This window comes from Lichenostomus cassidix, chromosome 10 (assembly GCF_008360975.1).
Source record: "Lichenostomus cassidix isolate B80296 chromosome 10, HeHo_3.0, whole genome shotgun sequence".
Lineage (NCBI taxonomy): Eukaryota > Metazoa > Chordata > Aves > Passeriformes > Meliphagidae > Lichenostomus > Lichenostomus cassidix.
In genome coordinates, this window is record NC_139491.1 from 8,573,779 (window position 1) to 8,600,626 (window position 26,848).

The 26,848-nt window shown below is 39.1% G+C and overlaps 1 long non-coding RNA gene across 1 annotated transcript; it reads right to left on the reverse strand.

Annotated features, from left to right (window-relative positions):
• Positions 1-15,579: 15,579 nt before the first annotated feature.
• Positions 15,580-20,159, reverse strand: LOC146432673 (uncharacterized). Its single transcript, XR_014854182.1, has 2 exons — positions 20,047-20,159; positions 15,580-16,122 (listed from the first exon to the last, which is right to left on the reverse strand). It is a non-coding gene; the product is annotated as an uncharacterized LOC146432673 (long non-coding RNA).
• Between the last annotated feature and the right edge of the window lie 6,689 nt (positions 20,160-26,848).

The window sequence follows — 26,848 nt, forward strand, 5'->3', positions numbered from 1 at the left end:
TAGATTTGATTTCAATTGCTATTAACTGGATGTAAAACAGGACATTAGCCTTTTACTGCAAAACTTACAGCTCTCTGTGTGTAATAGGAAGCCTCACATTTGATCCATTGGATCATTTTGCATTTTCAAACACTTATCCAGGAAAGAGCTGGGCTGGTGAACTCTGCATACTGAAAATTCAAGGAAACAGAAGGCTTTATTCTTTCCCATAGAGGTACAGTTTAGATTTTGCCCATCATTCCAGCACTGCAGTTCAGCTCAGGATCTTTTCAAAATCTCCCTGCTTGGGAGGTTCACAAAATTGCTGATCTCAATTTCAAGGCAAAAAAAATCAAGAAAGGGGCAAATTTTCAATTCATCTTTGTAAAAACAAAAAAAACAAAAAAACAAACAAACAAAAAAAGAGACTATTATCCTTCCAGATTCTTCACTACATAAAACACGGGGAAGAAAAGCATTTGGAAACACTGAACAAGATAATTTGTGTATCTTTAAGTGAACTAATTATCAGTAGTGCTGAAAACAATCACAGAGCCCAGTGATAGGTAATGGTGCTGAAGAGCATCCAAGTTTGTGTGAAAACACTGAAACTCCTCGTAACTGGGGGAACTTCACTTTTAGAGCTGAAAGGACTAAGATCCAAAGACACCCCAGTCAGGCTTCAAAGACAGACATTCCAATCTCAAATTTCCATCTCAACTCACTTATTTAGACCCCAGAGATAATACAGATGTGCAGCTGGACATAGGAGCAGTTATGGGATTTCCAGGGTAACAATGCCAAAGCCATTGTTTTCACTTACTGAGCATAAAATTGATCTACTGAGCTCTGGTAAATCATTCTCTCCCCATAAGATTGTTCAGACAGTCTAATTTCATACAGTAGGTTCTGCTCTTCAATTTCACCATGTTCATAACTCTTGCTGACATTTATCACACCTGGATCAAGGGGAATACTCCCATTGTGGTTAAGCTTTCTTTGTGAATTCACATCCCACATAAAAAAAAAAAAAATCCATTTAAAAAGCTCCTCCTGTGAAGTTAAATGATCTTACAGCATCATGAGATGACTATTTTTATTCTTGGATTAGTATCACGACTATTAAAATATTCATTTCTGTGACAGCACTACTCACAAGAGAATATATCGAAATCAGGAAATTTTCAGGAGTGTTTTAGAGACCAATGGTAAGACAGAGACTAAGGACAAAACCCTGATTTTTCAAGTGTTATACATAAACTGCAGCTGCTTCTGCTGTGAGGAAATCTGTATTTTGAGCAGCTTTGCCTACCCAAGAGTGTGACGTGCATCCCACAGACGTGCATTTCACCAGAGACCTTTCTGAAAGCACTGTAACCAAATTATTTTCCAGACTTACGTGAGTCGTTACAAGCCAGACCTAGGAGTCGGTGAAAATGAAGAAGTTAATTTTAGAAAATTTAATAAATAAATTAAAAACAAAGAAATTTCTCAATTTAGAAGAGAGGAAGGGTTCCAGGAACAGACAATGGCAGAAAGTAACTGAATAGCCAGGGCATTCCAGAGTGATTACACTTGGGACAACCTTGCTAGACAAAAGCTTGGGTGGGATGTGTCTGGAGCAGACATCCATAAAAATCTATTTCTAGTTTCCTTGCTTTTTGTAACATCCACTCAATTTCCCAGGTGAAAATTACACCCTAATTCGAGAAGGTTTGGCATTGAAACAGTAAGGTTAGTTCACCTACATTTATTGATTAACATCTTCACAAAGGAGATGATGTTCATAAAAAATGGGTGAGGAAATCCAGAGAACTTTAATTCACTGCATAAGGAATGTTGGTAATTCTATTGCTGCATCACCTAGGAGGTTGTTTAGGTACACAAGAGTTAATTCATTAGCAAACAGGAATCATCATTTGTCCAAGGAAAAGCCACAAACACAGCTACTCAAATTACTGTCTGCAAAGAGATGAGCTTATTCCTCTTGCTCTCCAGGATATTGCATCAACACTACTTGGAAAAGCTGTGTGTACCAGGCTGTGGTTAAATGATCACCTGAATTCAGCACTGAAGACACATTAGTTAAAAAAGTACATCTAGAAATATATCAAGAAACCCCCAAGGGGAAACTCTGAAAGTGTAACAAAACAAAAAAAGGAAAGATTTGGAGACTTCAAAATATTAAATCCTTGCAGAAAACTATTTTTAATATTCTTCAGACAAAGACAGCATGCTAAGTGGCTAAATGCTGCAGTAACTCAATACAATAAAATTGGACATTTCTTCTTACTTTACCCAAAAGATACACCTCTACAGATAAGAATAATGATGATAAGACTGATGTTTATTAAAAGTAGGCAAAATGTTCTTTTTTTATGCAGTCTCAGAAGCACTGGGGTGCCTGAGCTCACTAAATATCAGATGACCTTGAAAAGGCTTGAGTCATGGGCAGTTCAAGCTGCAACCTAAACAGCCATCTTAAATCTTATACATTGCCATGTACTCATTATCTGGATTTTGTACTTTCCTACCACAGAGGGATTTTCACATAAATTATACAGGAAATGAAGCAAAATGCAATTACAGTCTCCAGCAGCTCCAAGGCAGATAGATAGCAAAGGGATGCAGCACAGTTCAAGAGTCAGCTTTCAACAAATGTCACCTATTAGGAAGAATCTAAATGAAACATATATCACTGAGCCACCCACTTCTGAATTATATCATTATCTCATCACTAGGATAAGCAGTTATAAGGTTACAGCGATTTCAAATAATCAGCTTTCAAACAGATTTCTCAAAGGGACTTTTCATCTTTGCTTTTACACATCACCGTTTGGACTTTCACATATACTAGAAAATTCTATTATGCTATATTAAATTGAGTTATCCCAATGAAAACATCTCCAGTAAGGTTAACCCAGACACTTAATAATCCATTAGCACCCTCACTTTTTCAACATAACAAATTTTCTCATAATAGCTTTTCAGTCTCAAAAGGAAAAGACACAGCTTTAGAGCTGCTGAGTGTTCTGAATTGATGGGATTCAGCTGAACAGTGGGAACACTGCAATGATGAATAAAATCATATTTTTGCCCCCAGTGCCTTCAGTGGGTAAATCAGCCCCATAGGCTTTGCATTAACTGCTCATAGCCCTGTTCCTGGAAGACCACATGGAACTCTCACATCTTCAAGGGAAGATCCTTTCTTAACCTGTTTTTGTAAAGTGAGGCTCTCAGAATTTTTTGTTCCTTGAATTTGGGGGGTTTTTATGTGTTCTACCCTCAGTGCAAAAAGATTATGAGAACAATACAAAATGCAGTCTACAAACATTAGGTAAACACTAATAAAATCTTACTACATATATTTCAAATAGTCCTTTTTCCCAGGGTCTCACCATTAAAATACCTTTATCATTATTAATACCTATATTATATATAGGTATTTATACCTTTACTTTTATTAATTATCACTGAGGTTATGGTCATCAAGCATTTGAGCCCAGAAGTTACAAGAAAAGCCTCAAATCACATAAGCAGTGAAGAGACTTTCTCAGTTATTGTGGTAATGATCTCCTTCCTGCCAGCACACATTAAACACACGCTGGTTTTTGTAAGTTCATCTATTGTGTTCACTGGTCTCACGGTGCATTTTATATCCTTTGTAGGTGGAATGTTTTGAGAGAGTTCTTTAATAGCCAGCATGGGCTTTGCTAAATTAACCCATCTAAGATTTGAGATGTGCTGTGAAGATGCATAGGGACACCCTCTAAGGCTCAGCTCGAGCAAAACAGTGTAAATCTTAATAAGAAAATTATGACTCACGACCTATCATTAATATTTAGCTTTTCATTAATATTACACAACAAACTTAGTCTCACTGCTTTTGTTTCACTCCTCTTTCTTGTATTTCCAGCTTATGGTATAATCATTAAGTTCTCTTCTCATTATAGTATTTAATTGTCACAATTTAAAAAAACCCATATATTCTTCTCAAGGTTTTAAGATGTGCATTTTTTTCACAATTTAAAAATGTCTCTAAGATGACACCTAAATGCAAAAAATATATCAACATAATTAAATCAATTTTTTTTAGGTTTGATTAAATGAGTGCAATCTCTTTGCAACTTGTAAATCAGCTTAGCTGAACTAATACTGATTAGTTTAATTGGGTAACTGGTTTAACTGCTTAAAGAATAAAACTAAACCAGCTCCAAGGTAGGAAGCTTTTTATTTCAGCCAAGGCAGACCTTTAGATTTGCATTGTAATTCAAAGCACATGCAGGTGAATGAGGAAACAGAACTACTGAAAGTATTGGTGCTTGGTTTAATTAGTTCTTTCAAGATGTGCACTCATTTCTAAATGGATAATATATCTATCATTAGGAAAGAAAAAGTGATGAAAGGAGTGACTTCTGGGGAAAAAAAAAAGAAAATAGAAAGAACATTAGTGAAAGTTCTCATAAAAAGTCTTACTTTGTATGAGTAAAAGGATTTTCCTTTGAGGCTCCATTTCTATTATCACACAATGAATCTTCTGCCATCACAAACACAGATGTTCCCTCAAGTCTGCACAAATGCCAAAAGCTCTTTGTCTTAATATCCACTCTGGAAGGGCTTCTTTGTTAATGAGAATGTATTAGCAATTTATTAAGTAATGTTCCTGCATCTGCTGCTGGCCCTCAGCCTTTCCCTTCCTCGTGATCCAAGCCAAGCTCTGCACAAGATGAGCCTGGAGGAAGGCAAACCTCATTGTGAGCTTTTTGTGGGCAGCTATCCCAAGGGGAAACAGGGTGAGGACAGCATCCTGCTTTTATCTGTAACACAAATGTACACGTGATGAATTTGGTGCATCCAGGGGTGAGCAGCAGGGTGAGAACCCCTTCACCTGCATGTGACAGGAGGCTAAGAGTGTAATGCTGGAGGTAAACTGGATTTGCTGGCCTGAATTAAGTGCACTGGTAATTAATCTCACCATCAGATGTCATTTCCAGACCTGGGCAGGGGCAAAAGCCATTCCCACCTCTTATTTCACATATAAGCATAAATCACTGCAGAAGTGGGTGCTTCCAGGAGAACTTACAGAACTTGCTGCATCCCTTTTTGCTGGAGGATTCTGGCAGTCAGGCAGCTTTTGGATCGTTTTTTTCCTGCAGAGAGAGCCAAACACTCCACCGTGTGGCCAAGCTGCTCCCCTGTCTGTGGCTGCTCTCAGAGTTAACAGGTCCCTTTGGTAAATGTGTTTTACCTCTAAGAAGATTTAGATTAACTCTCAGGAATGAAACAAAACATCAAAAAGAAGGTGTTTTCAGCTAAAAAAACACCAAAGAAAATGCTCCAGGTGCAGTCACTTATATCTAGTTTAATTGCAGAGCATATGATGGCAATGGGAAGCAGAGATAAACCCAAGAGCACTAAAGTCATAGGAAAGTGATGTAAAAGTCTAGAAACAGTTAAAGCCCCATTCAAAGTCCAGATCAGAGTTTAGAACTCTAAGACCTTTCTTTTGATATGTTAATAAGGAATGAGCAATTAATTAGGACAAAAAAAACCCTATATAATTTGCAAAATGTGATTATTATCCTTCTTCCTCTCTGAGATGTATAAAGTGCACCACTTTTTCATTTAGGGTTGGGGGTTTTTTTCTTTACTTTTTAATATCAGAAACATTAATTTTTTTTCTTAATTCTGGTGAACTTTTAAAGCACTACTTCTTCAGTATAGCACAAATATTCAGTGCCACATTAGATGCTTAGTATCTGGAAGTGACTAGAAAAATAAGTATTATTGTTATTAACATCTATCAACAGAAAATCTAAATGAGGAGATATTTAGGCTCCCATTCAGACCCTACTGAAGGTTTTCAGTAGTTGTTCCACTGCTTGCTAAGGGCTTTGAAAATGTTCTAGTGCAAACAGGGAATCCAGCCATAAAGATCTTAGAAATATTGTTTATAGGACAAGGACTCCACCTTCACTCCATTGGCCATCATGGAGCAGCTGAAAATGTGGGGATGCAGCTTTTTTCAAAGGCTGGTCTAGACCTAGAACAAATGAGTACATTTAGAGAAATAATATCTTCTGCTGAAAGGTGAAGTTCTCACAAGTAATTCGATGTTTTGGATGCAAAAGAGAAACATCCAATTCCGATGAGTAATGTTTCCTAGAAATGTGACTCCATTGTCTAATTTTCATAAAACTAATTTCTTCCTCATAATGATGAATAATAAAATCAATATATTGCAAGTGCCAGAACATGAAATAAGCTTGGCGTGCAGAACATGTGATCTGTCACATTTGGAGTCATTTTTGAAGAAGATAAATGAAACTTACAGTTGAAAGAACACTGACATTTCAACCACCAGAGCATACTTCTGAAAATTAGTTTCTCATGTTATTAGAACAATCCACTGTTTACTTATTGCAAAAAAGTCTCCTTGAAATAAAATTAAGGGGTGATGCATTCAATACTGAGTGCTCTGCTCCTCCTGCACACCCAAAGTAGACAAATTCTGCAAAACATAAGTTTTTAAGCACCAGGTCCAGACATTTAAGTGTTCTGTTTAAGCACAAGAAACTAATCTGATTTTCTTGTAACCTGATTTGAAATTTGTAACATGACCTAAAGTGGAGAAACCAGATCAATGAGATTAGGAGCCTGTACTTCTCTGAGGCAAAAAAAGCCAACAGAATAAATCCACAGACATGCAGAGAGACAAAACAGCTGGGATCTGAGATGAATGTAGCTAAATAAGACTCTATCATTTGAGATGAGGTGTACTGATTTCCTGAATAGTTCCTGAATATTTAACAACAGTGTGATTTTCTGTAGATCAATTAGAAACCAAGAATACCTGAAAAGGTCCAAGTCACTGGATCATAAATCTCCATTTTAGAATGTAAAAATTCTCAAGCACCCATTCCTGATGGTCATATTTTCCCTGTGGCCAGTGCAGCACTTTGCAGGAAATTCTGTAGCGGAAAGAAAAGTCAAGGCATGAAAGCAGTGCCCAAAGCATTTATCCCCTCATTAGGGGAAGTGTCTGCAAAGCACAACTTTATAGAAGTGGGAAATGTAGTGATGTAGCAACCAGAGAGCAACAGGGAGGGCTGGAGGGGAACAGGTTGCATCAGGCCTAATGCAGGAACCAGGATGCTCTAACACCTTATCCAAACCAGCCTGAAAGGAATTCCTAATTCTTCTGAGGCACTGCTGTGATAAACTGCGTGTTGTTTATCAATGTCCAGACCTCAGAATGTGTAAAAGGTCATTTAGCAATGAGTTCCACTGGTTGCTCATAAACTATGTGTGTTCCTGCAAATAACATGAGTGACACATGAAAAGAAATTATCAGGTTAGGAAAATTCTTGAGAGATTCCTAGGAATAGAAGTCATACAGAAAACGTTGAGATGTCTGAAGATTTTCTGTTAGTAACAAGCAGCTTTGGAAACCTGGGTAGCCACATCAATAATTATTACTCCTTTGGTAATTACACTTCGATTTAGTTCTCATATCTCATCCCACATCTCAGAGCTGGTTGACAACTGTTTAATCAATTTATGGTGCTTTTTTACACAAGCATAGGCGGTTTGGTTGTTTAATCCTTTTCATTGCAAGTCCATCTGTTGGGGATAATAGTCTCTGAGCATTTAAATGAGTGCTACAATAAACTGCAATTCCCTGATCAAACAACAAAGAAAGTTCTTAAAAAAAAAAAAAAATCCTTTTCTGTGTATGCATTTCTGAAGCTCAGTGGACAGAAAACCTTCAGTGGGGACCAAAGCCAGAGAACCTTAGAAGGCAACAAAGGCTACACCTTCTGCAGCTACTCAGCTTTTCACAAAGCTTTAATATGAGCCCATGGCAGCCTTTTGCCATGACCTCCCATACATTTAGAACAGTCACTAGTCCTCACTAGGAAACCATTTCCACTCTGCCCACCAGAAGGAAACAAGGTCACAAAGAGACAAACCTGAGGACTGGAATATTCCCACTGTCAAGTGGATGGTTAAACATGGCCAGCTCACCTGGAAATGGTGGCTCCTGGTCAGCTTGCTAAGGATCTGCAGGAATTTCCCCTAAGGAATTCAAAGAAATAATATTCATTGTGATGAACATATTTCTACCTTTGTGTCCCAAACTGCTGGTGAATCACTGGAAACAGAAAGGGAAGATTTCCTGGAATATTTACCAGCACCTGCTGGAGTAAAAGGCTGACTGCTGGCTGTGGGATAAACATAGTCAAAAGGCATTAATAGTTCTTAGAGAAGAATCCATGAAGTGAATGGCCTTTACCTCCATCGCTTGATCCTGTCAGGACAAATCAGCTTGCTTGGTCTCTGCCTTTCTCTAAGCTGAATACACAAAACCCTCAGGAAAACGATGGCTATTTCCAGTGAAACGAGCATCCTTTCTTCCACGGATTTGCAGAGCAACAAACTGCCAAGAAGACATAGAGAGGAAGACAGTGAAACAGTTATGAAAAAGGAAATACCGTCCCCAAGTCGAATTTGGCTGGTTGAGTTGGCAGGATAGGATCAGTGAGGGTATAATCAGAGAGAACAGAAAAACAGAAGGCATCTGAGTTGACGGGAGGAGGAAACAGAAATAGATTGTTCAGCCTTGCAGCCTGTTGGTGCTGCTGTCAAACACAGCCAACCCTTCCCAGGCTGCTGTGGGAAGTCAGATGCTCTGCCATGACACAATAGATGTCACTTCAGCATGAAAGGAACCTTCAAGCAGTGCCCCAGGCTCTGCATGCTCCCTCCTGTAGTAATCTCTGATGACTGGGGAGGGGGAAAAGCCCAGGATTTGACTGTAAATGAGAAATTGCCCACCAATATTTACAGTCACTCCTCACTGGCACAGGCTATAGGACTCTGCTTACTCTGCCCCAGTAAAAATTCATCATGACAAGGGAGAAAAGCCAAGGGATGAGCCTTTCCCTGCCAGGCTGTGCTGCCGGGCAGCTAGGTGCCCCAGCGTGGCTCTCTCGGTGGCCAGGCACAGTGTCCCCACGAGATGGCTGCAGAGGCTGTGCCATCACAGGGAGCATGCAGAGCCCTCAGCTAAAGGGCTCAGAGTCCCTCAAATGCATGTGGCCGCTCCAAGAATTTGCTCCTTTCAAAAATCCTTGTGACATTTGTCAAAACACCATTAAGAAAGATTTAAAAAGAAAAAAATTAAACAATTCCCCCAGTTTTTTAGGGTTTTTTTCCCCTTCCTGTTTTGCATTTTGTTCTGCTCAGATTTTGGCTATATGCTCCACACAATTCAAATCATCAGCATCAGATTTTTTTTTCTTTCTCCTTTTATGAAATAAATCTTTTTTTGGAAGTTCTTTCGAAGCCTCTACAATTCTGTTTTCTGCAATCAGGCTCTTTGTGTTAATTACACTGATTGCCAAACCTTTCATCTTCCCCAGGCCTGGCTGCCACTCACTGCTCCCAGTGCCTGCTCCCTTCACCACCCATTCCTTGTCATTTTGGATTATTTGGCCATTCCGTGTCCTAGCTTGACACCAGCTGTGGCTCTGAAGCTCCAATTCAGCCAAGGAACATATGCATGATTCTAAACACAAGCTCGAGCAGGAAAAGCTTGGCTGCTCACCCAGCCCTGGGAACCTTGCCCTGACAAGGAAGATCAAGAGCACCTAAAGAGCCACCTCAGCCAAGGACTCCCACCCTGAGTGAAGCAGCTGAAATCCAAGCTCTCCCTCATCTGTCTGAGACAGTTTTAGCATGGGTAACCCAAACACTTCAGTCCAGGGAGATCTACATGCACTTATCTTAATCATCATTTGCTGAGGTCTGAAGGACATAACCTTGATTTTAGCCTGGAAACCTCTTCTGTAACAGACATTAAATGTCAAACAACCCAGAATCCCCTTTTAGCCTATATCTAATAACAGCCCTAGTTTGGAAAGTCCCACAGAGAAAAACTATATATTATTTCTCCAAAATCCATCTCTATCCCACCCTTGGTAGAAATCTGGCTCTTTGTCAGGTTTCTCTGCCATGCACAATTGCTACACTTGTTCGAATCCATTAGTTGTGCCAATAATGGAGCAAACTTTTGGTTAAACATTAAATCAAAGCCTACCTATTCCTACCAAGCCAGGCTTTAGGTGTGATTACTTCCAAATTTACATCCTCTTCTTTTCATGAACCTATTTTTCAGACTCATTCTTCTGATGTTTGAACTAAGAATTAATGCCAGCCTCAGCCACAATCTCAGCATAGAAGCCAACTACTTTTGCTGCTGTCAATTTTAATTTTCATCTAGGTCTAACAAAAAATCCTATTTTATCCTTTAAATGTGCCCAACCATCAATCAAAAAAAACCCCAACAATCTACCATCACATATATATTTAGTACATTCGGGTTTTTTACATCCTTTTTTCTGCCCCAAGAGGGAACAAAATTATTCAGTGTCAGACTTCCATGGACCTTGTTCATCAGGAAAAAAAAAAGCTCTGATCTAAATTTTGACCATGAATAAACCTTCATGGCCTCATCTAAACCCAGTCCCTTAATTTTCATTATTACAGTGTATGCAAAATATGTGAGTCACAGAGATATCCCCTTTGGATAAGGCCACAAAGACTTTGTTCTAAGCCCTGAATGTGCACATTTAACCTTCTGAAATCAATTTACATAGCCATTACTAGCTGTTGCTTCATGCTTGTGGATTTGAGGCTTGGCTCTTATTGGAGAGTTGATTGATTAATTTCAACATTGCAAAAGCCTCATTTAGCCAGGGGGACATTTCTGGAGTTCAATTTTCTAACTGAAAACCAACTATAAGACTACATTAAAATTATCTAATTTTGAACCTCCTAACTTTTTCATGAGAACTTGCACTTGGACATCTCTCACATTTATTTTTTAAAAATACTTTCAGTCATTGTGTCACTGAAATTAGACATGTGTATGATTTCCCCCCCTATTTCTTACTATAGAATCTGTAGGGGATTCTCTTGTAGCTGGCTTGCCATTTACAACCTCTAAAAAGTGTGGAAATTAAGAGAGAGAGAGTCAAGAGACCCCAAAACATGGTCCAGAACACACCATGTATAGGTTGAGGTTCTCCAACTGGGCATAAATATATGAGGCAAATGCTAAACCAGGCAAAACTGTTTATTTTAGAAAGATCTCATTACTGAAGCAGAAAGGACAGTTAATCATTTCGCTTCTGTTTCCCTGGGAAACTGTTCCATTAATGGAATTTCCAACCAAGAAAAGTTAGCACTTTATTAATATTTTATTTGAAATTAAATCAAATTATGATCATTTGAAGAAAGTAATATAATTGCAATTTAATCTCTTTTCCATTTTCCCTTCTAATTTAATTCAATATGTGATAAAGAGGGTGAAAATCAGAGGAGTGGATTTTTATATCTATAATGCTTAGTTGTGAGAAAATAGTGGGTAGTAGTAAATATTTGGGGAAACTTTAAATCTTAAAAGAAAACCAACATGAAAACATGTAACACTTTCATGTGCAATTCACAAATCAGCCTTTGAGGTGAAACAAAGTGCACTGCAACATTCTAAGATTTTTAAAAGTATTTATATTTTTTATCTAGGCTTGGGAACAAAGGAGGCTGCAAAAGAAAGATTTCTCAATAAACACACATATATGAAGAAATTGTAACATCAGATGACATATGAGAAAAGAGTTACCTCCCCTGCTCAAAAAATTACTATTTTCTCCCTTTTACAGAAGCTCTGTAATGGCTGATTTTAAAAATCCTGCTAAGAAACATTTTTATTTTATACATATATATATATATGTATAAAAATATGTAACAAGTATTTTCAAATCAGAGATGAACCCAGAGATGAAATTTTTGGAATTTTCTACACTCTGAAGTAGGATTTCTCTTCCAAATGATGACACATGGATTTAAATATTAGTAGTAAATTATTATTAAATATATTATAAATATTAACTTTATATCCATTTGTTTTAAGCCATAAACTATCCTGAATGTATTTCACTTTTTCTAAGTGTGACAATATTATTAGTATATCTGTATATCTTATGCAGTTATGGAAATAACTGGAATATTAAAATTACTATGAACCTGTATGTGTGCCCTAGAGGTGGGTAACTCATAGGATACAAGAAATAGCTGTACATGAAAGAGAAATGCACTCCATCCCTTGTTTGGCTAATTAAGCAGAAAACCAGTATTAGCAGTTTTGAGAAAATCCAAGACAAATGTGAGCATCTGGTATTTTCCACTCATCTCTTCATTTGGGCTTTCTTGGCATATAAGCTGTATTTTTGGCTGATTTCCACTACAAGCAGAGAAGAGAAGAAGTCAAGAAGTGTCCTCACTTTCCCACCATTCATCCTCACTCTTTTCCAAAAAACAGTGATAAGGGCAGAGTAATCTCTATGGGCATCCCAGGCATAGTGGGACATCTGACTTTCTTCTAAAAAATTTATACTATTTATAGTTCCAATATTTTTGACATATTTTCTCTATGCATCAAATTACTTGGGGAGTCTTCACGGCTCTTTTGGCAACTCCTTTTCTTGCTGTCTCCTCAGCTACAAAAGGCTGTTTTTCTTGTCAACCCTGGTTGCATCTGTGGGGAAAAAAAAAAAAAAAAGGCAAAAATAGCCAGAAGGAGATTGCCACCACATCAGAAAAAGAATAAAAATCTTCTCCCTTCCTCTACTAATATTTTCATGTATCTAACATTCTGTACAAATAACTGTATTTTCCTGCGTTTACCAGGAGTTGCAATCATTACTGAAAACAAAAAAAAAATCATGCTATTCATCTTCAAAATGATGGTGTGTGAAAAACATTCAGCCTCTTAGCAGAGCTTATTTGCCTTCACTTTATCAGGAACACAAGTTCACAACAGCTGATGACCAAAATAAATAAAACCTCTTTCTTGCACAGGAGGAATACAGATCTTGCTCACATTCCCTTTAAAGGGCTCAGCTCCAGCCAAGCAAGACTGCAGTGAAATGTAGTTTGGGGTCTCATGTATAACACCAGAAGAAGAAACCACAGCAATATAAATTACAGTTTGATCTCCAGCACAGACAGTTTAATAGGCCATGATTTAGCAAAGCATTTAAGCAAATGTTTAAATCCCATTGATTTAAGTGGGATTTAAGTACATATTAAGTACTTAGTTGAATTGAGGCCATACTGTGAAGGGACTCTTAGAGCAGGGAAAGCACAGTAGGCTTTAGGGATCTTTATTTACAGCTCAGATGTTTAACTTTGCAAATTTGGCTAAGGAACCTGTATAATGCAAAAAGGAGCCAAGGACAGACTGTAAGAACATTTGGCTGCCCAGGGTCACTTCAGGATAATGCAACATACCAATATGGGATTCAGTTTCTAAAATACTTTCATCCTGAAATTTACCACATATAATTTATAATTAAGCTGACTTGTCTTAATGTGTCATTCAGCTCTTCATTGTACATACAGATTTCTGATGCTGCCAAATTTCTTGTGCTCTCATTTATTCTTTTCCCATTTTTCTCTCTCACTTTTAACCCCAACCTTCTGGTTGCAGGGTGAGGAGGAGGCATATGGCATTTGCTGTTTGTCAATCAACTCTGCCTGCAGAACTGGAAACAGAAAAAGATAAAAGCAACAAGTGTTTCATCCTGGAACATGAAAATGTTTTCCCAAGAGGGGATCAAGCCAGATATTTCATAGCAACTAAAGGAACTCTGTTAAAATTACATAATTTCTCTCATAGGTGTATCAAAACTGTGTTGTGTCTATATGGACTTTGCTAAATATTCTAGCTGTAACAAAGCATTATATTGTCTATAGTGGGGCTTCTAGTGATTTCTTTATCTTTTCTTCTTGACCCCAGATATTATACAAGTGATCTAACTCTACTGACACTATTGCAGAAGACTGAACTATTTCTACTTATCTTGCAGAGGAGGAGTTTGCTTTTGGGGACATTAATAACTCTTGCTGTCAGTTTTTCTTTTTGGGAATCAGCCTATTTCCGGAGAGGTCTGGGAAGATTAGCTTTCTTGGTCTTATTATAACTAACAGGAAACAGAACATTATATCATGTCCAAGCACTGCATTTTGTAGGGAAATAAAGATTCAAAACGGAATCACCTAATCATATATTAAAACAGATTACTTGTGAGAGAAGTTCTTATTTAGAGTACCCAGAGACTTATTAAAAACCCTCTTCTTGGTGCTATCTTTATGTCAAGTCCAAATGACAACATGATCAAATCTTGGACATCTGAAAAAAAAAATCCCTTTAGTTTCACTGCTTGGGCTTGACTTATTTCTAATAAACATTTAGTTATATAGATAACACTGTAGAAATCAAAAATATTCATAATTGCAAAAATAAATAATGAGTATTTTCTGTTAGTTAAGAAGGATGAGCAATGTTTTCAAGGTATTTAATTTGTTGTGGGGAAAGTATCCTAGCAAAACTAATCCCTGATTTATAAAATCAATTTTCAGATTTGTGCTGAACAAGTTTGTAATAATGCTAGAAGTTAATCTCACCCTCTCCTGACTCCACCAGGTGGTACATTTGCAGAAAAACATGTTTCACTCCAGAGAAGACACACAGATCCATTTACAGTACAGCCACTGCAATCAAAGTACATAAAACATTCACCCAGCTCAAAAACATCCAAGTGCAAAGCCAGTTTAACTGCATGATAAAATGACTTTTCTGTCACTCTGTGTGCTTCTCCTGGTAATTAAACCCTGCTAAGGAGGTTGTATCAACCACTGCAATCCTGACCTCCCTGAGTGCCTGAGGAGATGAGCACACCAACCATCAGCCCCTCCTGCTCTCACCTGAGTGTGTGCAGAATAATTCCATTACACACACTTCTTTTGGATGTCTTAGCACTGTGCTAATCCCAGCTTGAAACCCAGGACACAGCAGTCTCTGAGCTGAGGCCAAAGGCAGTTCTAATCATTAGCAGATAAATTAGGGAAATACTGAGCCTATTAAAATGAACATACTCAGGAATGTAATTGGATAGTGAATTAAATCATTCCTTTCACACTGATTAAACCAATAAAACAGGATGATGGTTCGTGCTCTGAAAGTGTATTACCTGACATTTCAGCATACAGTCTGTCAGAAAACAAAGAAGAAAGTGTAACTAAGCTTTAGCAACAACATTCAGAACATTATGGCTATTTAAAGAACAGTTGGTGTTTCCACTGTAAATACTTACCTCAAGGTAAATTTTTGCACTACCCAGCATGTAAATATTTACAATGGAAAGAGGCTTAATTTTTCTTCATTCTCAATCATGACAAAACACATTGGCCTCATTCACCTCCTCAGCTGAATCAAATCTTTTTGATAGTAGTATAATGTGGCTGAAAAAATCTACTTTGGGTAAACATTTCAGTAAACAACTAAAGAGGATTGCTTTTTCGGGAAATACACTAGAGGTTTCCAACACTTTTTGTTTTCACATGCAGTCTCTCCAAACAGCTTAAACTCCCAAGCAGTAGAAAGCAAACAGCTCATGTAGCACAGTAAAACTGTGGTTCTGTGCTGGAGGGGGAAAAATAAACAATTTTTCAGTAAAATTTCTGTTCAGTATATTACTGCATCAAACCAGGGTCAGTTTTATTCCAAATTTGTGTTGTAAGTTGTGTATCTTAATAAAATAAATGCCGAAGAGGGGCTTTTCTCATTCAGAAAATACATATCGATTTTGATTAAATGTGAAGTAGGAAACTCAGGAATTACAGTAGGTGTGAGAATCTCATGCCTGTGGAGTTCAAATACTCTCAGCAGTCACACCCCAAATGTCTTTGGGTTTTGTTTGTTTGTTTCTTTAAATTACCATGTAAGAGCTTAATGGCTGAGGACAAGTGTCAATGTCTGTGTTCTACAGGGTAAAACGTGGCACTGATGAGCTCCAACCAGGGCATCTGCACTTGGTTTGAGTCCTGTGAAGAGGTTCAAAAACAATCTCAGCCACCCAGATCTGCCACTGCATCCTGTCCTCTGCTCTCTGCAGAGCTGCCAGCGCTGGGAGTGAAGAACTGAAGCAGCATTTCTGGGATGTGTCTCTTTTCAGACCACAGGAATCCTGAAGCACTCGAGCTAATGCTCCCCAGGCTTTGGAAGATATCCAGCAGCTGCAATGGAGAGATCAGGAGAGATTAATTTCATCTACTGCTTGAGTCAAGTATTCTGCTCCAGGGTAAAACAGCACTTTTTGACCTCACCCTGGTAAGATTCGACTGTTCCTGGTACCAGAGTTATTTAACACAGAGAAAGGCTTCAGTGCAGGCTGCAGAGCAGGCTGGCTGCTCCTTTGCTTTCCTTGGGCTTCTGGCTGTGAGTTTCTCACCTCGTTTGTGTCACCAAGCTCCTGGCAGGTCACTGTCACAGCACAAGGGATGAGACAGCTCCTGGTGCTGTCACACCCCACCCTGTGCCACACTGAGACATGGACTGGGACTCAGCCAGCAAAGGGACTTTTGAAGGAATGTGCTGAAAACCCAACTTGGCCTGGGGAATTGATCAAGGAATCATCCTAGACGAGAAGGGAATTGGGGCTGGAAGGCTCTGAGCAATGTAATATGTTGTTTATTTCTAGCTTCTAGGGGGTATATTATCCCTCAGATAAAAACTAAACTCCTAAGAGGGGAAAGTTATTTGGTAAAATCACCACAATAAGCCAGAAAGGGCTGTATCTTCTCTGCTGAAAAAGCAAAGCTATTTTCAGGCCAACAAAAGACAGTGATTTTGAATTCTCAGCTCTAAACACTCAAGATACTCCAAGAAGTACTTTGAGAACCCCTTAGCCATGGCCAAAAACATAGGTCTTACAGCCATTCCTGTTTCTGTGACATTGGCATTGAGTGATTTTCTACAAATTTCCACAGAAACCTCTGCCTTGTCCTCCTCATCTCCTGACCTGTGTAAGATTACTGAGAAACAATGCCACAGACAACCATTTTCCCTGTAGCTTTCCTCCATTTTTACAGGTTCTGCTTTATGGTTTGAATGTACTGAAGTAGACTAAAAAGGCAATTCCTTATTTGATGTCCTCAGTGCAAGTTGTAGTTTACTTGCAGATAACACAATGTGTCCATCTGAATTACTGCTAAATGTTGCTTAAGAATGTAAAGCAACTAAATTAAACAACTATCCTTATAATCAAAACCACAATAATATCTATAATTGCCTCTTTTTATCTTTTTCTTTTTTTTTCCCCCATAATAGAACAGCCAAAGACCAGGACTTCTCGGACACTAACAAGAATCAAGAACAGAAAATAAGATCAAATATCTTTGTTTTGCCAACAATTTTTAGGCTCAGAGACCAGCAAGTCTGTGGAAAAGTCAATACACAGACTTGTGGGCACCATTATATAATTTCCTGTTGCTTTTCCAAGAATCCCATGATCATTTAATGTGGCACTTGCAGGAAATATATAAAAAGGAGTATTGAAGACAGAACTGCAGCAGTGTGATGACATCAACACAAATGCAAATACACACCATCCAGAGATCATTCCAAGAATGTTATTTAAAATAATCAGCTCTGTGAATCCTGAGAGCCCAGGATGGGTGTGCCAAAGCACCTCTTTGGAAGGCCACTGCCAGCAGGGCACAGAAGGCACAATCCAATAAATGAGGCCATTCTTTGGAAGAAATGCCAAGGTTGATGCATTATCAGAACCTGAAGCACCACCCAGACCCTAGGAGGGCAATGAAAGCACTGAAATGAGCACAAAACCACATGGGCTGAGATATTCAGAGGCTTGGGGAGATGCCCATTTGTTCAGATGTGGCACAAAACACTCACAAAACATCCAATTTTCCTTTGTGCCAATTATTCTATAGAGAAGAGCCTAGAGGCCTGACACCTTCACAGTTATACCTGCATTTGGGCATTGAGGAATGGCCACATTCTCACCCCAGCCCCAGGCAGGGATGTCTGGGAGCTCTTTGTGCCAACCTGAAACTCCCAGGCCACCAAACCAAGGGGGAGAACCAATATTTGCTGCAGCAGAAAGCAGGGGGAAAATCCAGCTGAGGCTGTTTGCATCAGGGTTTAATTTAACCCTGTGCTAGCACAGATCAAACTGTGTTAGTGTCAGCTACCACTGTGAGATTTATTAAAAACGACTGTAAATGGCACCTTAAAACCAAAGTATACCAAAGTATCCTTTGGAGGAGGAAAGTATTTGGGACTGCTAATATTATGCCCAAATACACTCAAGACTCTAAAATAGGCTGTGGACAGTAGATTTTATTAGAATCAAGTTTTAGCAACTTATTTTTAGTCTGTGTCAAGCACTCAGTGGAGGGGAAGAGATCCCCCACCAAGTATTCAATTAGTAACAATGGTCTCACAATTGTATTCCTGCTGCCTGGGACACTCATTACTCATAAAATACTGAGATCTGAACACTGGCTGAAATCACTGTTACTGAGTGTGAAATAAGGCAGCGGGAGACAGTAGGGAATAATAGTAATAATAATAATAAAAAAGAAAGACTTCTAAAAGTTATAAACCACTAAAAAGGAGTCTGAACGTTACAAGGTAGAAAGCAGGAGGGGTTACAGAAATGCCCACACAGGAAAGGTCTCAGGCTTCTACTTTTCATGCCACCTAGCCAAAAAACTTGGAAATCCATAGGTTTTCTTTAGTATGCAGTAACTACATATTAAAATAACATAGGATGGATCAGGAACTGCACTGCCCATCTTGCTGATTTTCAGAGGAAGGTGAGAAATTTGTGAAGGGCAATTATAGGACAAAGAGAACGATATCAACACGTCTGCATAAGAGGAAGGATAGTCATTGTAGAATTTTTTATCCACCTGTAAATATACTCTAAACTCTCACTAGCTCCTCTGACAGTCACTGCCAGAGGTGTCTGCAGGGTGCTCATATCCAAGAATTAATTCCCCACAGGCCCTAAGCTCAGCTGCTTTCCAAGAACCTCATTCTGCAAGCCCTGACAACAAATCTGCACTAACACCACACTGCCCTGGCATTTCCCTCCAGCTCTCGCTGTAGTGTGTCACAGTCTGGATAATCTCAATTAAAGAAAATTATGTTGTTTCTCTTATACTTGATGATTTTCACCTGGTAACTCGGGAAGGCTCTGCTCATCAGGACTGGAAATCTGTTTTCCCTTTGTCTCTGTCCTTGTTACGACCCAATTTCTTTTTTCTGTTGAAGACAGTCAGGGACTCAAGATGGCAATAGAGAGCTGGAAAAGGCATATTCCAGGAAAGTGCTATAAATATCCCTTTTGTTGCTTAATGTGTTGTTAAACCTCTTGCTAGAGAGGCCTTTAGTGTTAATCTGCCCATCAGTCTCTCAAAAATTCCCATCTAAAATTATCAACAAATAGTTTGGTCAGTAGAGAATGTTTATTTGCAGTTGCACAACTCTCAGTTTGCAGAATATTATCTGCTTAAAACGTAAGCAAACAGCCGCAGGCTAGGAAAGCCAGGACTGTGCAAATTAATTCATAACCTTATTTTGCAGTAAATTTAGTGTTGGAAGATTTAGCAACATTTAGCACACTTTGGATATATCATGTGCCTTATGGGCAAATATTTTATTATATTTTTTTTTCAATGGCTGTCAGTAAAAAATATGATTTTAGAAAGGAAATGTGCATTTTTATAAAGAGGAGGTTTCAAGTTCCCCTTGTGGGGAACCACCATGCAATGCAAACTGGATGCAGAGTTTCTGGCTTGGCTTTGAGGCTGCTGTGCAGAACTGCTGTTCCCTGCCAGCTGCTGCCTTCCATCCCAGAGGTGGCAGCCTGGAAATGATGAATGAACTAATTCATACAGTCTTCAGCTATCTGAGTGTCAGAGATATACCTAGTACACATTGCATATGTCTAGATATAAGGACACAAGCTAAATTTGGGTCACTAGCACTGAAAAGCCTCCCGAAAGTAAGGAATTGTTCTATTATCACTTAACACTATTTCCCGTGTTAAATACATCCCAAAAAAGTTTAACATTTTCTACAAGATTATCCTTAACTGGTCTTTGTTCCTTGAAGATCTTGTAATAGTTTACTTCTTTCAGCCTAAGTGACTCTCCTGGCCAGAGAATGTGCTGTGTGAAGGGCTGGGCCAGAGCTGATAAGGGTTTATCCCTTTCCTTCTGTGGACTTCACATCAAGCCTGCAGCTCCTGCCCGGGGAGAAAAAAAATGTTTTTTTAAATAGAAGAGGCTAATTTATGCCTCAGCTCCTGTTTCTGATCAGAGCAAATGTTGAAAGCTTTAAAGCTTTAAAGCTGATTACAAATTAAAATATCTGTGTCCCCAAATGCTTGCCTAACTTCAAACAATTGGCTGCTGAGCAGGAGCTGCAGGGACAGGTGTGCTGAGAACTGACACCTATTTCAAGATCAGAAGAGGGCACTAGGGTTTAAGTTATATCCAGCATAATCCCAGACAAAGAGAGAGGAGGGAAAAAAAACAGTGAAAAGTGTCAGAAATAGTCTTTTGTTATTCTAGTGATTCTCTCTCATAAAGTAAAATGGGCAGAGCTGGAGGCCCAGGGGAATAGGACCTGTGGCAGCTCCAGCACTGCTCAAGGGACAAGTTCTGTCACCAACATTTCCAGCAGAGTCCCCAAACTGTGGGACATCACTCCCAGCACAGCCTCCCCTCTGCCCCACCCTGCTCGGCTGAAGCTTTGCATTTGCTCCTCTGCTGGGCTCTGGGATGGCAGCAAGGCCAAGCCAGCAGGATGGCAGCTGCTCAGAGTGACAAAGAGCTGCCACCCACCCTGCTGGGCACCAGGAAGGGTCAGGAGATGCCCCTCGAGGGCTTCAGAGACGCAGGGAATTTTACCCTGCAGCTCAGCGGTGATAAAAAGCCACACAGCCCCCAACAAAAAACCCCTTTGTGTCTTGTTCTCCTCTAAGCCACAAAATAGAGCAATTGCATTATGATTGTTGGTGGCTATCAAATCTGATGGGGTGTTTTGAAACAGCACAAAATTAACTTTCATTACCCAGGGCTTTGCCACAGACTGTGCCTGTTGTGTGCTCAGTGGGCACATCCAGTGGTGATGGGGACACCACTTGACACTGTGCAGTTACTATCAGCCAGCTCAGCTGTTTTATCTCCCTCTGCCATCACTGGGGAGAGGATTACCTGGAGAAAGAGAACCTAAGTTTTCTCTGGAACACCTTCTGTGGGAATATTTATCACCCCTTTGACTCTAAAGAGGATTTAGGAAGAGCTGCACCACATACGAGTTAAAACCACCATGTGAATATCCACTGTGGATCAATAAACCCATATAAATCCAAGCTGCAAGACATATAAACAGCTGTACTAGCTGAAGCCAAATTATCTCGTGTGATGAAAGATAAATACAGGAGACTGTAATAGGAGAGTAATCAGCACTTTCCCAGGTGTCCTCTCCCAACTCCCAGCAATTTCTGGCTCAGGGACTTCAAGTTAGATTTTCTTTTTTTTCAGTATCCCTTGGTAGATTTTTCACGCATGGATGACTTCCTACATCTTCCTCCAGAGATGTAACAAAGACCCAGGAGAAAATACGGTGAATTGATTTTCCCTGCATTCATTCCCATTGTCACCAAGAAGAGCAGCCCCAGGGTTCATCCCTACCCCACATGAGGAAGAACCTGTTGGCTACGATTGGCTTAGAGACATAAACTGAGCATTGAGTTCATTCCTTACTGCTGAACATGAAACACACATGAATGTCCCTCCTGAACGTCCCTATCCACCTGAACCACCCTAATGGGGACATTTGGCTTTGAGCTTCCAAGGCTTGGAGAAATCAGAGCCTAGAAAATCCTTTCAGAGAAGACAAAACCCTTTAAAAGTAGCACCTCAAACACAGCTGTTGCTTAAAAATACATTTGCACCTTATTAAAATTATAGTAAAGTTATATTAAAATTATATCAAGTATAGCACCAATGTTGGGAATGCACAGTTTGTACAAACAGGAGGGTAGATATGAAGGTGTAGCAGCCTTCAGAGCACAGACATCAGCTGTCCTATAAACAGTGTAGGACCACTGCATTTTATCCTTCCAGCTGGCATTAATTGTAGCTTATATTGAAATATTGAAGAACTAATTTACTAGAAAAGTTCTGTCCTAAGAACTTATGTCAATTCTGTAAAAGAATTATTAGATTCTATACACTAAAATGCCTGAATAATGTACATGACTTTCCAGTAAAGATTGTATTAGGATTTCTTATTGTTAGCTTGCAATATATGCACATGCAAACAATGTGTATATTTAAGAGGCATCTCACAGTGAACAAAAAATTATGCATCAAGTATTTATTATCTAGTGTCTATTCCTCTGTAAGCTGAAGGGGAAAAAAAATTGGCTTATGCCTAGAAAAAAAAAGATATTTTGAACCCACCGAGAATAATTCAAATTGCAGTTTATAAAAATGAAATTATGGGTACAAGAGACCATCTGTCTTTGGTTTTTTAAATGGTGCCTTTCAAAATGCAAGATCCCTAGCCTGACTCTGTGTTCTATTTAAAAAATAATTATTATTATATTTTACTAAAAATTGAGTGAGTAAAAGCTGAATTCCTCATGCTGCTTTTAAGACAGACAGGAACAGAAGGGGACTGGCACATTTGTGTGTAAATTGGGCGTAACTTTATCAAAGGAATTCGTACTTTGGGTAGAATGCAGAAAAAAAATAATTAAAAATCAGAGAACAAAACATTTGGGTATCTGAAGCAGCCTCTGTTACACCTCCCCACAGACTGACCCCAGCAAAGCTTAGCAATGTGCAATTTCCCAACATGATGGAGTTCAGCACATCTCTAACAAAAATCAAACCTTCTAAGGTGACTTCACAGTGCTCTGGCCTCTCCTTTGCACCAAGGCTTTTAAATCTCACTCTGCAGCTTTTAGATCACCTTCCCACCACAGAGGAGTATCTCCTCTGTTCCAGAGAGAAGGTGTTAACACTTGTCTTCTCAAACCTTAGAAAAAGATACACATCTGCAGCACAAAGATCAGCGCATGAGGAACCCACAGGAACAAATCAACGACAGAATTACAAATTAAAAATCAACAACAGACTATGCGGAATTTCTAAAATATAAATTTTATTAATACAGAAGACCTTGTCAGAGCTATTTTTAACTCCTCACAATTGAATGATGCCACCACTGAGCTTTTCTCAGCTACTATTCCAGATTGGCTATCACTCCTCTCCAAAACAATCTCCTCTTGTTTGTCTCTGCTTTTCACACCCAAACAGTTGAGTGAAGAACCTAAAAATTCAGATTACCAGAGAAACACAACCAACATTGTCTCTCATATAGTCCATCCCATGCTTACAGTACATATTTGGCATCTAAGGCCCAAATTAAAAGCCCATATCCAGCCAGATTCTCCTTGTTGCCAGTAATCCATCTCAAAATGAGTCAGGTCACATGAACACACCACTGAAATAACTTGTCTTACTGGACAAGTGGTCCTTTCCAAGCACAGTCACAGTCACGACAGCACAGGAGAGTCTGACTGCATGGATTAAAGGTATGATCTCCCACAGAGATCTGAAAAGGCAGGAACACCCACCAGAAATTTACTACAGTGATGATTCAGGATCTTGCCACCAACGTCTTGGCATGTCTGGGTATTTTAGCAGAGACATTGCAGGGGGCATACATGGTCAGAAATATCCAAAGGATTTCCATTAGCCAAGAAAAAGGAAGAAAATACTTAACGAGGGCATGTTCCTGACTACAGTCAAAATTATACTGATGTAGTTCTTAAAATTTTGAAATTGGTCTCCCCTACTCCACCAGTGTAAGGCTGGCCAGGAGAGAAAGATCCTTGATGGTACTTTAGGAGAACTGGAAGCTGAATTTGAAATGAAGTAGCTAATTTATGGCTAATGCCTGCTAATGATAGCAGCAAAATGCATGTGTTTATTGCAAACATTTAAAACTCCGAGAGCAGACATTTACAAAGGTGAGAGTCAATAGTGCCTTCATAAAGCTGGAAAGTAAAAAGACATAAATGAGTATTAATGTTATTTTTAAAAGGAAAAAGACCAAAGTTATACTAATGCAGATGTAGAATGAGAAACACAGCAATTGAAAAAATAATTAGGATAAAAAGTGTGGCAGCTTAGTGGGATTGATTTGCTCTTTGAAAGTCAATAATAAAAAATCACTGCTTTGAAAAGGAAGGACAAGTTTGCTAAAAGGCAAATGCTCATAAGTTTTATTTAAAAACACTTGCAAAGTAATGAAAAAAACTTGAAAGCTAGGGATGTATTTTGGGGGAATATATCATACCCTAGACATCAAATGGGAATAAAGACCACATGATTTCCAACTAAGACTTTCAGAGACATGAGATACATATTATATATCTCTTGGAAAATGCACAGTGATTTTATAGATCTTCCTTTAATTTTAGACCTTTGGTATTTTGGAGTATTGAATATACCATCAGGAAAGGTTAGGAGCAATGTGCCAGCTCCACTGATCTCATCCATTTCTATCTGATCAAGCCAGTAACAGATTGGACACAGATTGATCAGGATAAATTTGTATGGAGTTCAGCCCTCCCTGGAAGAAAGCACCACATGAAATTAAACATGGTTACATGGTATTAGGAAAAAATGGTGAAAACAGAACAGAAAAGCCGAGAAATGCTTTGAGGCAGTCAGCATTTGTAAGTGAAGGAAGTGATAAAGATGGTGCAGGAATTTCCCTAAGACCTGGTGCTGAACATTTTTGGGCACACTCTGCTCGCAGGGAGAACAATTCTGTATTTATTGCTGCAGGAGAGCTGGAAATGCACCTATCATGACTCCCCAGGAAACCATCCCAGCTCTCATTAATGCCAGCAAAGGAGACATGAGGACATGACATGCTCCTTTTGGTATGAGCCTTCTCTCAGAGCACAGTGGGGATTTGGACTGAGGGCTTGGTTTGGTGCCAGCTTGCACACAGCTCTCCCTAATAACCATCCAAGTGACCAGAGCATCCCAGGACGGTGCCTTTTTAATTATAAAAGCTGCTTTTCTAAAGACAAAAGAACTGCCACCACCCACCCATCCCAAAATCCAAAACAGACTAGAACCTTGGAGAATTTACAATAAAATAAAACCATAGCTAATTTTTAACAGATCTGTGCTCTATCTTTTCAAGCTTTGGGTAGCAACACATCATTCATTTCACCTTAATTTCACTATTACATTATGGTTTGCACCCCTGTAATTGTCTCCCTGAAAAGAGATCCCAAAAAGATTCAGAAAGGTGTCTCTTTACCCAGTGTACTGACTGTGCTTATTGATGTGAGTGGTAGAATAATTTGTATGACAGCTATTAAGATATTCTACAGCCAATCTATAATCTGCTGTGTTCATGATATAGGCAGCAAACATTTTTAATGAAAGAAGACTGACTTATTTTACTGTATGGATTTTTAGCTTGGGGATGACAACTTTCCTTTTTAAAATCTCAAATGAAGACATCTGCAAACCTTAAAAAAAAAAAAAGGAAAAGGAGAGAAAAACCCTCACAACTTCTGTTTCTCTGTGGAAGGTGTTGAGAACTATCACAGTGACACTGCAGTCACATGTGTGCAGACCTGTTCCTCATGCACAGCAGACACAAAACAGCATTGGAGGTGATGGAATGGAAGAGTGCACAAGCTAGCTCAATATGCTCCTTCCTTTAACCACAGAATTTACTGCTTGTAGCAACAGCTAGGATAAATTTAAATTGTGGTTTTACTGAAGTGTACAGCTAACCAGCAATTCTGCCATAAGAAAAACTGATTACATGAAGCCATAAAGCGTTGCAGCATAACAATATACGTAATTAAGAAATTAAAATGTAGTTAGGAAATCTCACCACGACCTTGGTGGAATTAAGATAAAATTTTACAAACTGAGGAGGCAGCACTGAGACAGGAACAGTTTTCAGAGGGAGGGCAGTGTGTAAGACTGGGTTTGGTAAAGCAATGCTCATCCCTAAGTCAGGGAATATTTTTGGTGAGCTTCATGGGCCAGAGACAGCTCCTTCCACCCTGCAGGCCAGAAGTCTCACGTTCTACACACTGGTCATAATAACCATAAAGGACACTGTTAAAATTTTTTTTTTAAAACAGAAGCATCTCTATTTCCCCATCTCCTGGGTTCCTGCAGCAACCCCCACAGTTCTGAAGGCATGGAAGTGGTGGTTTCCTAAATATGTGTAATGGCAATTTGCTCCTTAATGAAATACTAAAATTTCCCTGCAGCCCCATGAGAAACTGGCAACACCTGTGCAAGTTAAACATCACAACTTGGATAAAGTCACCATATGTTTGGTCCCTAGAAGGAAGAGTCACCTTTTAAGAAAGGCAACTTCTCTTGCTTTACTGTGATGGCTCCTTTTGATGCTGGTAAACAGAACATGAAAAATACTCCAGCAAGGCAAATCTCCTGAAGGTGCAAACCACTGCCAGACCAAACTCCTATTGTCTGTGTGGCACTTGGGCTGATGGTTGTAATGAGATATTGTGAAAACACGAGTGAACTTGACCTTGCCCTTATCTCTGGGCTTGCAAAATGATCTCTGCTGGAAACTTCCTCACATTTCCTTTTGGGGGGCAGATCAAGACTGAGACCAATCAGATAAAGCAATGTGCCTTCAAGGTTTCACTCGCAGCTGTCCAGACAGTTAACCTCAGCCGTGGAAGAAAAAAAAAAAACCAATCAAACAACCTGTTTTCTTTGCAGCCCTACAACTGCTGCATCACATGATGTGACACTAATTTCCCAACAGTGTATACTTTGAAGCTGACAAAGTGTTAAGCTGTGATTAAAAATTCCAAATGAGTGTAAGTACCTGTCA